Genomic DNA, 6000 nt, shown 5'->3' with positions numbered 1-6000 from the left:
CAACCACATTTAAGCCAAATGAAAGAGAAAAATAATGAAAAAGCAATCTAATAATTTTTTTCTTTTTTAATTATTATTTAATCACCACATTTATTACCACCTGCACTGCTATTGGGCATGAAATTTTACAGGAGAAAAAGTTCTCCTGAATAAGTGCTTAAGCTAATAGTCTAATTTATTTATTTATGATAATCCAGCTTCCAAAAACAAAACACCAAAAACAAAATCCCACCCACAGCAGTTAAAAAAAGGGTTTGGGAGGTGGGGGTATAAAAGAAAAGGAAAAAAAAAATAATCAGAAAAATCAAAGAAATTTACAATTCTTAGAAATAGTTCTTTCTTTTGATCAGAGTAACTCAACGTTCAAGGGATTACTTCAAAGCTCAACAGTTTTCTGGAAATTATTGAAGCCTGAAGACAGAATGTTTCATGTGAAACATGAAAACTGCTGTTTTTGCGGTGGTGGACTGCAAAAAATGATGTTAATGAGATTCATTTCTAATGCTGTAATGTCTTTTATAGTTGTACGTTAACTTCTGTTGAGGGCAGTCAGAATGGGAGAATGAAGACATTTTCTATTCTATACAAATCAATAAAATTAATTCTGAGAATGAGACTTAAAGAATTTATAAATTACTTATTCTCCATGTGAAAGTGGTGGAAGTAAGTATTATGTGTAGGACGTGCATTAAACCTGCAGAGGAATAGGCAGAGAAATACTTGAACTTGGGTGACAGCGCATGGTAGTGCCATGCAGCGTGGGCTGGAGAACCTGCGGAGAATTCATTTCCTATTGATTTTACACTCTTGCCTTCACTTGTTATTCATAACATGTTCTTCAAATCTGAGTTGCTATCAGCTCTATTTTCAATTTAATTTGAAAGGGAGTATTTATTATAGCATGGACCATTAACATTGTGGAGAATGCCCTCTCCCCTCATCGGTGCCAATACCAGAGGATTGAATCTGCATCATAAAAGCTGAATATGGGGAATCATTACAGTTATTATCATATCTATCACCATAGTGCCTAGGTCCTGTCGCATTCCAGCTATGCTATACTGTACAATACTCAAAAGTAGTTTACAATTTTTAAAGTTATATCACCCAGGCATTGCTCTTCCAATGCAGCACCATGGTTTTCTCCTGCGGCTCTCAGATATGCAGCTCAGCCTCTCTATGTTAGAAACAAACGCAATCCGATCTTGGGAGAAAAAGTTTCTAAAAAATCCTGTTCTAATTCCGATTCTCCCCAGCGCCCCTTCTGTCACCCCCATGGCAGCTGCTTCTCTGCGGGGCTGAGTTACAGAGCTTAATGGAGACTGTCCAAAGCCAACAGGTTTACAAGCCTGTACCAGGCTGCACACGCACAGCATCAATCAGGTTTCTCAGTCACAACCCTCTGAGGATCTGTCAGAGATTTTATGGACAAGAACAGGTCACCACAGTTCTTGGAAATGTAATACTTTTCTCTCTTTTTTTTTTTTCTTCAGTTTTCCATGTCAAAAAGTGTATCTGTATATTCTGACTAGAAAATAGCTTTTTTTTTTTCAGTCCAAAAATCTGTTCCTAGTATTTTCCTACGTCTGGAACAAAAACATATTAATCTCGTGCCACAACTCACTGCATTACCACAGTGTTACCTCAGCCTTTGTTGCCACAAGAAGCAACTCCCATAAAGCTAAAATAACGCATTACTGTATTTTCTCTGCATAAACAAATCTGCAAGTGTTTAACACCAATACTAAATGTTAAATACAAGTACTGCTTGCACCTTCATTTGAGATGGGCAGCTTGCAATTAAGTACAAGAATGAGCAATAAGAGAATCTGGTGAAGCTCAGTTTTTAAATGAATTTTAAGATGGATCAGAAGGATCCTTAAAAATCCAGTTGACTTCAAGTGTAGTTAACTCCCATCCTAATTCTGCTCCTCTATTTAGACAGCAACCCATCTCAATGTTAATCTATGCTTTGCTTATTAATCACACAAGAGGGCTTTTCACATTGAGATACTCTGTGCTTCCAAGTCAGTGAAGACATCCTAAAAAACAAATAGCTACAAACTTAAAGCTTGAGTCCAGAAGTTTCCTGTACCCTTAAGTGGCCTTCTATCTATAAAGCAACATACAAATAGCAAGAATAGCCCCTGAAGTCAAGAAGACTAAATATAGTACTAATGGGAAAGCTTATGCTTGGTTGAACTCACAGTAGAGAAAAGATGGCTACTAAAATTAGTAAAAAGTATCTGCAGTCTATCAGCTGAAACGTGAAATAAAGAATAATAGTAAGTGTGAGATACTGATAACTAGAGAATAATGTATTGAGATGTGGGACATTGCCAGATAATTTTTCATTATTTATAGAAGTTACTTCAATTATAGGTCTCTGGGTGTAATTCACAAAATACAGATTGGAACAGAAGTGAAAAGCAATGACAACAAATGAAATCCTAATCCAAATAATTGAAATAGTTTTTGTGTATCTGGGCTAATAAGTTTCAAATGCTGCTCATTGCCATCAAACATATTAAGTTTAAGATGAGAGAATAAAAGTACTATTTCCTCAGAGGAGTTTTGCTGCACCGTTCTGACCCATGGGAGCCCAGATCTCCCAGGAAGGTTCTGTAAGTCTGATGACAAGCAACAGAACAAGAGACAAACAAAAAGAGCAAGCATATGGTAGACTGTAAATCAAAGCGGTAGGGGGTCTATCATTGCAGTAGACAGGATTTACTGATTTCACCAGGAATGCTACATTAATGTCTTCCAGATTTGCTTAGTAACACACCGCAGGTCAAAATAATCTCGAAGGATATAATGGCTGAACAGAATTGAACTCCTCCAATGAGACTTTCTAAGAATTAAAACACTACGCTCTCCTTTACTGTGTTCTCAACTCATTAACGTTACCTTGTCAATAAATCAGTGCATAGCTGCTCAGACCATATCTTCTCCCATCGCACCATCACGCAGTAGATTTTTTTCCACCTTCTTGCTTCACAAAGCACTCTCTGGTAACGTGCTTGTTTGCTATTACATCAGTGCTTCATCTTAAGCAGCTCACACACCTGCAACTACTATTCAAGCCAACCTTCAGTTTTTGGTGGCTTTGATGCTTATTATGTTTGCAAACTAGATAACTATGATAGCTAATAGCGGACAGAAATACCAGAGCTCAAAGATTTGGTTTGGGTAATTGCTTAGCAATATATGACTGTTGCTAACATTATATTTTCTGGATAGCTAGTACTTTTGCAGAATAAGACTTCAAAAGATTTCTTTCTTGCACCTGCTGCTTTTGTTGGTTTACAAGTGCCAACAGTTCTCATCACAAGATTGCAAACACTTGTACCTTTTGGCTTAGCCTGTAAATGAGCGTCAAATACTTCAGTCTTGAAAAAGCTTCTAATAGGTGTTAGCTTCTTTTTTCTTTCCTTTTTTTTTTTTTTTTTTAAAAAAAAAAAGCTCTTTACCATTTTGAAATTGTTGGTCAGGGACTGAGCCATGGTAACTTTGAAATAACATAGGGCTTTTTAAACTAACCATTGTTTAAAACCTAGAAAAAAAATTATTAATTAAGCTTAACAAATGTATGTGTTACAAGCTATGACAAGTTCTACCAAGTAGTTTCGTTTGTAGTTCAGTGAGACTGCTTGCAAGTAGTTTATGAAATTATTAACTCTATGAAGATTGTATATATATATATATTTAAAAAAAAAAAACAAACAAAAACAAACAAAAAAAACACCTTCTCAGAAATAAAAAAGGGGGAGATCTGTCTTTTAAAGAAAATAAATTTTCTAATACAGCATACAGACTTAGACTTTTTTTTTTTTTTTTTTGGAAGTAAACCTGCATACTATTTTGAGGATTTTGTAACCATGTACTAAAATTACCTTATTAGAAATTCTCTTAAAGTGTTCTTCACGTGTCATTTTCAAAGCTCATTTTCACAGGACCATAGTAAGAGGCCCAAGTGGCCAGAGCTATACTGACTTTTCTGCTGTTCTGACACCATTGAGTTGCAGCCTCAAGAGCAACAGCAGTATTTTGTTAAAGCTGGCAAAAGCAGGACTTCTCCTCTCCTTTGTGATAATGCCTGCAAAGTCTTAAAATCAGATGTTTTCTGAGCCCAGGATAATTTGATGACTAGCTGCTATTTTCTTAAACTAGATCTTTTTTCTTTGATAAGATTTTTTCGAATGATGTTTTGTGAAACTAATTTAGAAGAAGAGATCTATCAGTACTACTTGTCTGAGTTCCCCCTAAGTCTCAGATGACGAGAGAACCTAAAGAATGTCTCTTTTGAATTTTTTTTATAAAGACATGATTTGTGCAATGTAGCATGTGCATTATGTAAGCTACTGAACAAAGGAATCTCAAATCATAACAGTTTAGTCCCATTTCAGGATACAATAATAGAACTGAACATTTAAGCATAGAGAGACTGCTGGGGGGTCTCCTTTTTGAAAGAAAATGAATCTTAAGCAAAGATTTGACTGTAACTAGCCAACAAAGCGGTATTCTCTGACGTCAGGCAATTCAAAGTGTTATCAGGAGATTGCTATTATTTGTAGTGTCTGGTGTTTGGAAGAATGGCAGATTTCCATTCCGCTGTGCTGGCCCACTATTAACACAAGAATGCTCTGCCAGTGGCACATCATAGATCAGCATGAACATTTTCAAGAACAAAATGTACTCGCACCATCAGATGGGCAGGAATGCTGAGGAGACAAAATGCTCTGTCATTATTAGGTAGTGCTTCTAGCCTTAAACATGAAAATGCAAAGAAAGGCAATCGAATAATCCCTAAAGCATACTCAACCAATGTATTTTTTCTCTGTTTTCTCATACAGTGAAAGTGCAATTCATATCCAGGAGTCAAGGGGTATTGGAGGCTACTGGACCCTAATCTAGGGATATAGGTAAAAAGGCATAATTTAATAAAACCCTTTTTATCACTTCGGTCTTACAGAAAACAGCACAGAAAGTATAATAGAAAAATACTGAAAATATCCAAATTCCTCACAGGAGGATAAAATAGGATAATAAAATCAACCATAAGTGATTTTAATTCTTGACAATAGATTAAACTCCACCATAAAGGTATATATATAATCAAAAGTGGCTTCCCCAGATCCAGCCAATGTTGTACATCCTACAGCTCTGTTAAGAGATAAGTCCCCTCAGCCTTGCTCAGACTTCCAGCAAGTATGTCAGTTCATGTGAAGCGTGATGGTATTTTGTCAGATGCAAGCACCTGCCTGGTAGAAAATCAGCTTTATTTACAGCAGCCACTGAGCAGAGGCTTGTGACTCTGCATTTTTGCTTCTGAAACCATAATTCACTATGATATTTTTGGTACCTAAGTGGTAAGACAGAAAGACAGTCAAACAAAAACTAGAGGCATCTGTTCAATTCCCTTTGAATTTGGCTTGGAAGAACAGTCATTTTAATCTGAAATAATTGTGGCTTTATTCTGTCCTCTCTCTATCTCTCAACAGATTTTACTGTTGCTTCTCTGCCCCAGCTCTAGCCTTCACCAGCAAATATGGTGAGACCAGTCATGGAACTGCCTAGAAAGCGGCCGGAATTATCCAGCAGCCACAACACCTAGTTTTCAGCAGGTAAACAGCCTGATCCAGTTCACCATATAACTACATAAACACTAGTGCTGGCATATAACACTTTTTAGAGGTATGGCAAGTTTATCAGGAGTTAAAGAAGGTATGGAATATAGTCTTTAGCATTTTATTTTTTTTTGACAGAAAGAATGTGATTTGTTTCAGTTACTTGCCAAACCTAATACACTATTTATGTAAACAATGACAGGTTTTATGACTCCTGTAATCTTTGTCTTTTATAAAAGTATTCCAAATGGGTCAAATTAAGAATTATGATTAATTGTACCTATGCAAAGTAAGCATAAGAAAGCTTTCCTAGTTGACATGCTTTGATGAGAAAGTTTGTAACTTACTCATATAATTTGTCACCAGATAA

The sequence above is a fragment of the Anser cygnoides genome, chromosome 10, assembly GCF_040182565.1.
Source record: "Anser cygnoides isolate HZ-2024a breed goose chromosome 10, Taihu_goose_T2T_genome, whole genome shotgun sequence".
In the NCBI taxonomy this organism is placed as follows: Eukaryota; Metazoa; Chordata; class Aves; order Anseriformes; family Anatidae; genus Anser; species Anser cygnoides.
Note: the sequence above shows the minus strand (reverse complement) of the source record.